Genomic DNA, 12,723 nt, shown 5'->3' on the forward strand with positions numbered 1-12,723 from the left:
GGTGTAGTCAATTTTTTGCACATTTTTTTGAAAGCCCCTAGAGCAATAGACATATTTTTAATGACTCAAAAAGTAGAAACTGCCAATTTATTTTTCCTCAAATAATTAAATCTTTAATTAATTTCACATATAGTTAGTAATAAGCATCATTTCAGTTTTGAACTTTCAAGCATCCCTCAGTTTGCTTGTAGCATGCTTTCTGCACTTACTGTGACTACTTAAGCCTTAGGATCAGTTGGAGGATAGCTCTCAAACTTTCACTTCTTAAAAAAATAAGACACATTCCAAATGATACAGGGAACTGTTGAGTCAAGAGATACAAATTATATGAAACCATAAAGTGGCGTAATTGAGCAAAGCAATTTTGGTGAGAAACTAAAAAGGAGGGGAAATCATGTAAATGTGATTATTTCTAATTAGAAACAATGACTAACTAAATCAAATTATACAATGAGGATTTGATTTACATCCCTGGAGGAAAGCAAGGCATGGATTTGCATTTGTCACCAGCTTTTCCTCTCCCCTTATTACTTCTCAATGCTTTCTTAGACCCTTAATTGTAAGTAAGATGGCTGTTAGCACAGATCTTTAGAATAATTTTGCATATGAAGTTTCATATTCCATCAAAGATTTGTTCTTTCAGTGTGCTCTTCACAAAAAGCTCAATGGGTATCTGCAACACATGAAGGCACGATACCAGGTGCTTTGAAGCGATGTAGAGAGAGCACAAGCCTCTGCTACATTCTCTTCCCTGATGTCTCTATCTGAACAAGAAATGGTGCTGTCTATCATGAGACTAGGAATTGGCCATAATTTTTGATGGCTACCAATGGAACCCAGGATACATTTATTTAAGCACTAACTTCCTCCCAATGGTATTTTTGGTTAAGGAGTAGGCAAATTTAGTATGATTCCACTGACAAGTATCCTTGGTGGGTACTTGGAGAAGATGCAGCTTATTTTTGTGGGAGTCCATCAAAGCAGAAGTAGCATACATTGGAACAGACCTCAGAGAATGAGTCTAGACATTGACACTAAAGAAACACAATAAAGGGTTGGCAGAGAGACTTAGAGGGTGCAGGTGTTTTTTCCACCAAACCTGAGCACCTGAGTTCTGTCTCCAGAACCTATATGGAGTGTAGATGTAATTTTGTTACATGTAATTTTACCATGTTAAAGTTAAAACCTTCCTTTTTAAAAAAAGAAAAAAAGGGGGAAGTGCTGTGGATATTGCTCTATATAAATAAAACACTGATGGCCAGTGACCAGGCAGGAAGTAGGTTGCCAGGCAGGAAGTAGGTTGCCAGGCAGGAAGTAGGTGGGACAAGGAGAGAGGAGAATTCTGGGAAGCGGAAGGCTGAGGAGGGAGACACTGCAGCCACCGCCAGGACAAGCAGCATGTAAAGACTCTGGTAAGCCACCCGCCACGTGGCAAGGTATAGATTTATAAAAATGGGTTAATTTAAGAACAGTTAGCAGGAAGCCTGCCACGGCCATACAGTTTATAAGTGATATAAGCGTCTGAGTGATTATTTTATATATGGATTGTGGGACTGCGGGGCTTGGGGAACCTGGAGAGAAGCCCTCCAGCAACAATGGAGGATGAACCAACCTCCACAAGTTTGCCCCATCTCCACAAATATACACAGTATGACAACACACACACACACACACACACACACACACACACACACACACATACACACACACACACCATAATAAACAAATTAATAAATAAACATTTAAAAATCACAATTAAAAGATTTTTTTCTTTTTGCAATAGTGGGGTCTCACCAGGTAGCCCTAGCTGCCTTGTAAGTTACTATGCAGACCAGACTGCCTCTTTTACAGAGGTCTACTGACTGGCCTTTCCACTCAGCCTATTTAGAGATTATTTTGAATGCAATATATATGAGTTATGTGCAGCTCTTTAGTGTTTCCAAATTTGATTTAACTATTGATCCAGGTATCCATGTCAGCCTTTGCAGATTTACCCCTGCTGTTGAGTACAGTACACAATGTTGGTCACTGAAATTTTGAAGTACAACTTCCAAGTGGAGCATTCTCATGCTCAGGGAGGCTTTTCTGTATGCTTTACTAATTTCTCCTTATGCAACTTCATTTTTCTATACCAAATTATGAGTCTGTCCTATATATCCATTTCCCTATTTGCTTATTTTCTGATTTCTAGTCAGTAATATAAATAGCACTGTTTTATTCATCGCTATTGTCTGTAAGAGTGCCTCATTCTTGTGAGAAAAACAATAAATAAATATTAACTAAGTACAACTGATGTGCCTATGTATATTCAACTGAAAAGGTCTGTTGTATTATCTCACATGGGAAGTAAAGAAAACAGAGGCACAGTCCCTGACTTCACATTGCAGAAGTTGTTATCACCTCTAAACGTATATCACATGGACAAGCCCAAGTCATGCTACAGTGCTCATAATTTTACACTTTGGGGACCATAAAGCCTTTAGAAGGAAAGTAGACCACATCCTGAGCACTTTCCTAAGTATAATGTAACAAATAAAAATCCAGGGAAGACTTGGTGAGGAACAGATACTCAAATCTCAATGAGATAATTCTGTAAATTTTATCACAGTCAACCTTTTCATGGGCTAATAGATTGTCTTCTTCATCCTGCTATTATCCTTTACTGGATATATGTAAGGACTACATCATACTAACATTTCCTGAGGATAAATAATACTGTTATGCTCTTAACTGAGCAAATAATAAATTTAGACAGTGCTTCCTACAGAATAATCTGCTGGAAAGTCAAATGCTGTACAGTTTCTAGAACTTCTGAAAAAAAAAACTGTAGGAAAGAAATAAAATTAATGATTTAAAAATCTCCTTCCTTGCTTTAGGGTAACAGTTTTCATCTTCCCAAACAAGCTTTGATTCCAAAAGTTGTGCTCTGAAAGGCACTATCCTTGAAGACACAGACTAGCTTTGCTTTAGAACCTAAGTCTTGCCCCATGTAGGAATCATTAAGGAAATGTTGAATAGATGAGCACCAAAGAGGATAACCTTACATTGCCTTTATCCTGGAGCTAAGAACACATCTAAGATGCTCAAAGGCTAAGAAGAGACTGACATATGAATATCAATCTGTTATCAACTTATAACTCAAGCCACATCTCCAAAGCTTGGGTTTGACATACCAGAACCAAAAGGCAAACTTTTTAATATCCAGTTGGAGGTGGTATCTTTAAAATGAGAGGAATATAGATCTTTTGTTATTTTTTTTTAAGACAGGGTTTCTCTGTGTAACACCTCTAGTTACCCTGGAACTAGATTTGTACACAAGGCTGGCCTTGAACTCACAGAGATCCTCCTTCCTCTCCCTCCCCAGTTCTGGTATTAAATGTGTGTACCACCACTGACCCAGCAGATTGATGCTTTTAATGCAGGCAATTATTTCATAAAATTACCACATGATGGCCTAGTTTGCCTAGATATTGTTGATAAGATGCATTCACTAAACAACTCAAAGCACTACGATTTTTCTATTTATTTTTGTTTGTTTTGGTATTGTTTTTGAAGCAAGGTCACACTATGTAGCCTTGCCTGGCCTAGAATTCTCAGTGTTGACCAGCCTGACCTTGAGCTCACAGATATCTGCCTCCCAAGTGCTGGCATTAAAGGTATGTACTACCATATCTAGCCATGCAACTGATAATTTAAATAATGAGTGATAGAAGAGGTTGTGGGTTAGAAGTCATTGGTTCCATGACTCATGGATGATATCCAGACCTCCATGGAGAGTGTGCTTGCCCCATGTTGTATTAGACTTCACTCATAAAACAATTAAAACTATATTGAAACTACCCTTTCTCTCTAGCTTTCTATTTATACAAAGCCAAACAAATGGATGAATTCATCACCAGTTATGTTAATTATATAAACTTAGCAGACTGTGACATTTTAATATTCTTTAAAATGGCTTCAAAGAAAATACAAAGAAGAATCTTTAATCTCAGCTAAATGACACAGCTTATAATAGTTAGAGGAATGATAGCCGAAAAGTACCTTCCGGTTATTAAGAAATGCCTAAATGCTAGGAATCTATTTATATATGCCTTTTGCTACACACTTAAATCTAAACCAATGCCATATCCTCCTAGAGACAGAAAACAAAGATCTAAAATTGAAGCTTAGCAAAGGGGTATAAGGAATTGGTTTTATTTCCAAATTATTTTCATCCTAATATTGAAATTTCCTAGGACTATGTCTCATTCTTCTATTGTTGTGATTCAATATCATGACCAAGATAACTTATAAATGAGAACATTTAATTTTGCTTCTGGTTTCAGAGAGTTAGAGTCCGTGATGGAATAGCAAAGGAACAGATGAGCACTCATTTCTTTATTCACAACCACAAGGCAGAAGAGCCCACTAGCAATTCATGAGTTTTTGAATACCTGACCTCAGTGACACACTTCCTCCAACAAGGCCACACCTCCTAATACTTCCCAGACAGTCCCATGATCTGGGGACCAAGTATTCGAACATATGAGTTTATGAAGGACATTCTCATTCAAACCGCCACAGCCACAAAGCATAATTGCCAGGAAAGACACAGCAGGTATTGCGTGGCTAGATAAGGAAGTCTTTATAAGTAGAGAACCCAGTGGGAGCATCGAAACTCTTGTGCTCTAGTAGCCTAAAATGAACCGTCTGAACAGAGATTAACCTAACAGGCTCTACACAGCAATCAAATGCTTCCTCTTCCTTGTCACACCTTCTCCCTTTAGAGCTGAACTGTAGGCATGAAACATATTGTTTCACAGATTTAAGTCTCCTCCTTTTCCTCCAGACCCAATAAGGATCATCCCCAGATTCTGTTACAATGCCTTAGAAAAAAAATCCTGTATTCTGACCATTTTCTCTATCTTCCATTGTTCCATCCTGTAGTTTGACCTGTGACTACTCTTCCTGAGACAGCAAGGTAGTCCTTCTTGAACCAAGTTTAACATAGAAGTGCAAGTATAAGCTTCTCTTTGCAGGGCCTTACTGAAAACGCTAGATTATACTCTGTCTGATGCGGGAAATCTTTGGATGTTCTGAGGAGATACTGGCTAGACATCCTGCACCCTTCCACTTGCTTTGTGTGTTATCCACTCCAGAGCCTTGTACCAGAATTTTATCTGGCACAGAGCTCACTCTCTAAGTGCTATAGGTACTGCCACAGATTGGCTTCTCAGTGTGGCCACCTTGCTTACCAAGATTGAAATTAATCCCTCCCTCTGTTTCTCCAGCAGTCACTAGCCTTTCTCGGGTTTCTAAAGGCTCTTTAATTGCTTCTTTTTCACCGATTACCTCTGTAAACCTGATAAATTACTCAATTTAATTTTTAGCCTTGTCTGTTAAAAAAAGTGTGTAATAATTAGTTGTGAAGCTTAAATTACTTAATTTAGGCAAAGGGTCTCCCCAAATGCTAGTTATCATTTTAAGTCTTTCTTGATCCAAATTAAACACTAATTTTAATTAAAGTACAATCTGCCAGACACTGTTTACTGCTCTAAATGTTATCATCACTCATCCTTGGTACTTGTTGACTTTTCATAATTTTTTATACACACCACACTTTGTTTTGTGCATAACCATAAGCCTGAACCTACAACACGAGGAAAGTGGTGAGTAGCTTAGAGATGATGGTATATGACAAAAAAATGAACATGGGATCAGTGAACTGCTCTGTCTCAATGCCTCACAGATTTAATGCCTTTGGGGAAAATGGAGACAAGTATTTTATTTTCTTGTTTACGAAGGTTATAGTGCATTACAATGGAAGCCAGATTAAAAACCGAGTAAAAGGTGTATGTGTGTGTAGACTCTACTTCAGGTCTGTTCAGAGCTTGTACCTGCATGCTGCTGAGCAGGAGCTGAAAATTTATTTGCAGAAAGAGAAGACCAGTGTCTCTGCCTCACCGTTTTAATAAGATTAAGAAAGATAATGCATGAGAAGTGTATAGCATAGTGCCTAACATATCAAGCATCCAAAAGAAACCATCATATATCTAGTAATTTTCATCCCACAAATTTGTTCTCTATCCTCTAATTCAATTGACTATAAAGTTATGGATACTGTTTTTAAAAAGTATGCAAACTCACATACTTAGAAAGCAAATAATAATAATAATAATCGGGACAATTCTCAAAAAGAAAAGCTGAGAACATTAGTGTTCCGCATGTAATGGCATTTCGAGTTTATACTTTTATTTCTTCCTTAATTGCAAAATGTCTCCACTGCTGAGGGATGAGCAAAAGCACAGGTTGTATTTTTAGAAGATGATTTTGTGTTCGCTCCATTTTTTACTTCACATAATGTTTGAGAGGAGAGGGTCACTTCCTGGGAATTGATTTGATAATCCTCACGTGACAACATGTAACAATATCTATAAAGTCAGAGCCATTAATTATTTTGAAAGTGATGGTGCCTTTAAGAAGTTTCCTTTCCTTTATGACAGTGTGTGTCAGAGACATGAAGACTTGGGACAGTCCATGGGAAAGAGATGAGAAACAAAATGTTTCTTACATTTGGCCAGGTACCTGAGAGACAGCTGTCACACAGCTCTCAGGGGTTTTTCTGGCTAGCCTTCGGAAGAGGATGGCATGTGCCGTAAAACTCGGGGTTAATTTTGCTTGGGAAAAGAACCCATAGGATTGCATTTAGCTGCTGGGCAGCCTCAAAAACTTGAAATGTGGGTTTTAGAATTATTTTCCTCACAGTTCATGCTGAATTCAACTGATAAAATGAGCCCAAAGGAAGAAAAAAATGTCACCCATTTATAAAGAGAAATGAAAACTGTTTTCAGCTGTCAGAAAATTCTTGTCAGATACACCAACTATAATTAACCTGATATATGTATATAGGGATTGTTATAAAAGGTGTGATTACACTGTGGATGAATTATGTTGCTTTGCTAGTCAGGGAAACATCAAAATTAAATTTATAACATCACATACATTATTCCACACTCTATGATTTATTATCTAGTATTTACAAAATTCATGCCTAAGAGTCAAGCAAAAAATGAAGTTGTTTTCCCATTTCACAAAAAACATTATCTCTTTTAATATATAAAAACTGCTTGGTAGCTGGAATAAAAGAAAGGGGAATATAACTGGAAAAGATATACAGGCTTTCATTTCATGTGAAGTGGTTGCATAAGCTACAATTGATTGTAAGGAAAACAAAAGAGGTCTTGTTAACTTCCTCTTCATTAATCTCTGTCTCTTGCTGGTGCATAATCTATATGAACAGTGACGGGTGGAGGGAGACCTGTGTGGCAAGCACTAGGTCAATTTCTCAAAAAAAAAAAAAAAAGAGATTTTTCAGTGCATATGTATGTCTTAATCTCTGCAATAGAATAGTTTTGTTGTTGTTAATTCTTACAACTGTTTTATGTCCTTCAGCAGTAAAATACTTTATTTAAAAATTTCAATATTTGCAAATGAGATGTTCAGAGAAAGGGACTCACAATAGAGGAAGAATTTCATTGGGCTTTGCCTGACATAGACAAATTTGCCAATCCATTCTCTGCTCTCAAGGCAATGTGGCTCCTTTATAACACAAATGAAATGATGTCCTGTGTTTGAAATAGTGTGTGAGTGCCTGTTGAATAATATTCAAACATGCACAGGGCTTACAAGGCCCTGGGTGATGGGACTGCTGAATTTTCTTAATTTTATCTTATTGTTCCCTTTCATGCCCATTGCTGTCCTTTGGTTCTTTGGGTACACCATGACCTTTCTTTTCTCTTCTTCGGTCTTCTCAAAGTTTGCTGCAGGTATCAACCACAGTATTGTCTATCTTTTCCCCTAACTGATACTTTGTCTTCAGTATGTGGTCAAGTGCAACCCGTCAAAATTGCCTTCCCTGATATATCAGTTCTTATTCATGCCTGACAATTTGTGTTCTTGGCTTTTTTAAGAGCAGGTAATAAATACTTCCTAGCTTCCTTACCGTTGTGCAGAGCAATGGGATGTACTCTGGGAAATGATGTGGTAAATAAAGTAGCAAGGGTTACTTATAAGATGGAAAAGTGAAAACAGTCCACTTGGCTCCACAGACTATCTCACCAGTTGATAGCCAATTATTGAGATTAGTAGAAACAGAGAGCCTCTTTATGAGTCCCTGAAACATCTTTATGAGGGACGATGTTCCAGAGAGTTGGATACAAGTCACCCAGTTTTGCGGAGACAAAGTAAACTTCATTGCATTAAATTTCTGACTTTTGAGGTTACCAGTATTTTTGTTGTAACATTCCAATGGTTTAACTGCATTGTTTTCTTTGATGACGCTGTCCTAGTTTTATGTCAGTTTGACACAAGTTAAAGTCATCTTAGGGGAGTAAGCTGACACAAGTTACAGCATTGAGATAATACCCCCATAGGCTATGGCTGTGAGCAGGTGTTTTCTAAGTAATCAATGGAGAAAGAAGGCCCTGCCCATTGTAGGTGGTTCCATCCCTGGGCTGGTGGTCTTGAGTTCTGCAAGAAAGCAGACTGATCAAGCCATGAGGAGCAAGCCAGTAAGCGACGCTCCTCCAGGACCTCTGCATGAGCTCCTGCCTCCCAGTTCTGCCTGGTTTGAGTTCCTGACTTGGATCCCTTCAATGAACCATGATTGAGGATACGGAAGCCAAATTAACCCTTTCCTCCCAGGGTGCTTTTGGTTACAGTGTTTCAAAGCAGCAATAGCATCCCTAACTAAGACAAACTCTTACTATGATTTTGATTCTATCTCAAATGTGTACTTACTCTATGCCTAAATATTTAAAGCTTGTACCCTGCTCCAGTTTAGCAGTGTCTCTCATAGGCCTATTTTATGAGAGCTTGGTCACCAGTATGTGGTGCTGGTATGAATTTAGTTGAAAGAATTGATCCCACAGGAGGCAATCCATTTTTAAGGGCTTATTATCCCTTCCACTGCTTCTGCTTTTCATTGCTTCTTAGCCACCATTAGAAGACCATCGTTCTCGTATATGTTCTTTGTCCTGGTGTTTGTCTTACCATTGGCTCAGAAAAAACTCTGGCTGGTCAATCAAGGAGCAATGACTGTAGAACCACGAGTCAAAATGAGATGTTTCCTACTCGTAAAGTAATGATCTCAAGCATTGTGTCCCAGTGAAGGAAAACTGACTATCACCAGCCCTGATGTCTGCTGTAAGGACTCCGCTCCTCCACTGCAGTGTCAAGGCTTTTCCCCCCAGTATGGAAACTAAAATTGGGGATGCATCATTGGCTCCATAACATTTTATTTACAAAACCAGGTGAGGCCCATGTTCTGTGGTTTGCCCACCACTCTTCAGGACCCACAGGACTAAGAAGACATGTTGAATCATAGTAGATTGCTGGTACATTGCAATTCATAAAACTTGACTTATACAAAGTAAAAATAATTTGGCTATTCTACATGCAGCAATTGGAAGATGACCAGGTTTGAGTGTCTCTCGTGTATTCTACTTAACCACACTCCTGGACATAACTATAGATGAGAACTACTAAAAAAATCACCTAAATTCTAACTCCAGGTCCCAAGACTAGGTGCCCATGGCCACTGTATGTACATTCATTTTAGTATAAACCTACTATCTTTTCATCTTTAATGGATGCATATATCTGCTTTGCAGGTAGAACAGAATGAAATTGCCCCTGAATTCTAGAACACAAGTGGTGTTGGCCCAAACATTTATATACATATATGTGTGTGTGTGTGTGTGTGTGTGTGTGTGTGTATGTATATGTATATGTATATATGTTTTTTGAAGCACCACAATAAAAAGATGTATAAAACTAAAATGTTCTTAAGTAGTATATCCTCTCCATCAGCTATATTTTAATTTTACTTAAGATATTGACATTAACCTTATTCAAGTCATTTATATCACACTAACTGTACCAAATCTACCCTACATGACCTGAACATGCACCTTTATTAAATAGGTATCATGTGTGATAAAGTTAAACTCACTCATGCAGTTAGACCCATTCATGATTTTTGTTAAATATTTCCATAAAATCCATATGAAAGAGTGATTTTTGGTTTTTATATTTTGAAGTAAGGATATATATATATATATATATATATATATATATATATATATATACACATACATACATATGTAAGGGATATTTTGGCATTGCTAAATAAGACAGTGAAGATTTAAGCCAATTTTGATATCTCAAGTGACTATCATGTTGTATAGTTCCTCACTTAATCCATTTAAATAACAAGTAACTATAACATCAATAAACATAAATGTGTTCTGTCATTCAAAAATCTAGCCTCATAGTACTGATGTTAAGGTCTTCACATGTTAAGGTCTTCACAAATTCTGCTAGTTTGTCTGTTAAAATACTAAATATTTTTTTATCTGCTACATTCCAGTAGATCATCAGCAGGTCACATTATACTTGGTATCAATAAAGATGTAAGCATAAATGACAGGGAAGGATCTAAACATTAACATACTCATCTCTACTATTTAAGTGAATTAAATAAAGGGAAATGTAGAAGGATGAATTTCATTATCAGAATTTTTGGACAGTAAAAGATATTACACTCATTCCAACTCAGTATCTTTTAATGTACAGAAAATGTATTAAACTGTTGAAAAGTAAGAGATTTATTCAAGGATTAAATTTTATCTCAAAATCTCTCCCTTTATCTTTCTGAGAATACATTTGCAGCCTTGGTTGATTGTGAGTAGAAATATACTAGCCATCTCAGCCCCTCCACCATTTGGGGGACAAAAGGTCATAACCATTCTCTAGATGTTATTCGTTCTGACTAAATCTGCTTATAATTAGTAATACTAGACAATAGTTTCTTTCAAAATTATATGTCACTCTTAATCCTTCCCACTTTAAAAGGTTTGAAAGTTCATAGTGTTAGGATGGTGCAGAACAAAGGCATTACAATATTCCAATAGCTCTTAAGTTTTAGTCTACAGAAACTTTGCTTAATACAGTTTTGTACTAGAATACACTGTAAAGAGTGAGGATTCAGTTCTAAAAAAATTTCAGTGAATTGTTTTGAGGAATGCTTCATTTCCTCGGTTCAAAAATATTACTAATGATTTTGTTTTTAAAGGATACCTGTTTTTGCCTAAAAACAAAACCAGTGAATTTTCTGTGATGGTGAGCCTAAAATTAGAATCTGTGTATATATGTATATATACACACATACATATGTATACACACACACACACACACATATATATATATATATATACATACATACATATCAAAGCAGTTGATAATATATAACAAATAATCTGAGGTGAATATAATATAGTAGATTGAAATGTATGAAATTATTGCAGTCCTCAAAAAGGAAGAGATTCAAGATCATCTTTGTATATTCATTTCACAGAAGAGGCTCAGAGAGTTAACATAAGGAAATCATCAGGATCACCACTGAGAATTAGGAAAAAATTCTGACCGAACAATGTTTTAATTCTGAGTGATATCTTAACCTTGGATGACTGTTTACAGTTCTCTGCCCATATTTCCAAAAAGGCAGCAAGTCATTAAACATTAGTGTTAACTTTCACTATTAGAATTATACACTCACAGAAACACTCTTATTATTGGGGAGTAATGCACCAGAGGACCTAGGCTTTTGCATGCATTTACCAGATAAATGTATATGCTTTTGCTATTATTGTCATGATCACCACTCTTTTTTTCCTATTATCTTAATATTTTTTATTTATTTAATATTTTTATTTTATAATTAACTTAATTTCACATATCAGCCACAGATTCCCCCATCCTCTCTCCTTCCTCCTCCCACCCCCAGCCTTCCCCCCATCCATCCCCCATTCCCACCTCCTCCAAGGCAAGGTCTCCCTTGGGGAGTCAGCCCAGCCTGGTAGACTCAGCTGAGGCAGGTCCACCATTCCTATTATCGCTTTGTTCCATATTATTCAGAGTTCATTGTCCCTTCTACTGAACTGTATTTCTTCCTTTTTTTTGTTTGTTTTTTTGTTTTTTGAGACAGGGTTTCTCTGTGTAGCTTTGCGCCTTTCCTGGGACTCACTTGGTAGCCCAGGCTGGCCTCGAACTCACAGAGATCCGCCTGCCTCCGCCTCCCGAGTGCTGGGATTAAAGGCATGCGCCACCACAGCCCAGCTGAACTGTATTTCTTTGTATGGCAGATACTGAACTGACGAGAGGAAATAATGCCACTGTTGGCTTAAAAAATATGTACAAAGAAAAAAAAAAGGAAAAAGACCAGAGGTATGAAGGATAAGGAACCACAAGAAAATCTAAATAGACTGGCATAAGAGAACTCATTGGTCTTCTTTTACCATGGTCTCCTATTCCTTGTTCTCCCTCTCTGTTCTTGATCCAGTTGGGATCTCCCGCTCTCTTTCCCTCGACCCTCACCCTTCATTACTCCCACTCATGTCCAGGTTGTTCATGTAGATCTCAGCCATTTCTCCGTCATTGGGCTATCCTCGTGTCTTTCTTGGGGTCCTGTTTTCCAGGTAGCCTCCCTGGTGATATGAGTAGCAGTCCAGTTATCCTTGTTCCACATCTAGTATCCTCCTATGAGTGAGTACATACCATATTTGTCTTTCTGAGTCTGGGTTACCTCACTCAGGATGATTTTTTTCTTGATCCATCCATTTGCCTGCAAACCTCATGATGTCATTGTTTTTCTCTGCTGAGTAGTATTCCATTGTGTATATGTGC

Source organism: Peromyscus maniculatus, chromosome 8, assembly GCF_049852395.1.
Source record: "Peromyscus maniculatus bairdii isolate BWxNUB_F1_BW_parent chromosome 8, HU_Pman_BW_mat_3.1, whole genome shotgun sequence".
Taxonomy (NCBI): Eukaryota; Metazoa; Chordata; class Mammalia; order Rodentia; family Cricetidae; genus Peromyscus; species Peromyscus maniculatus.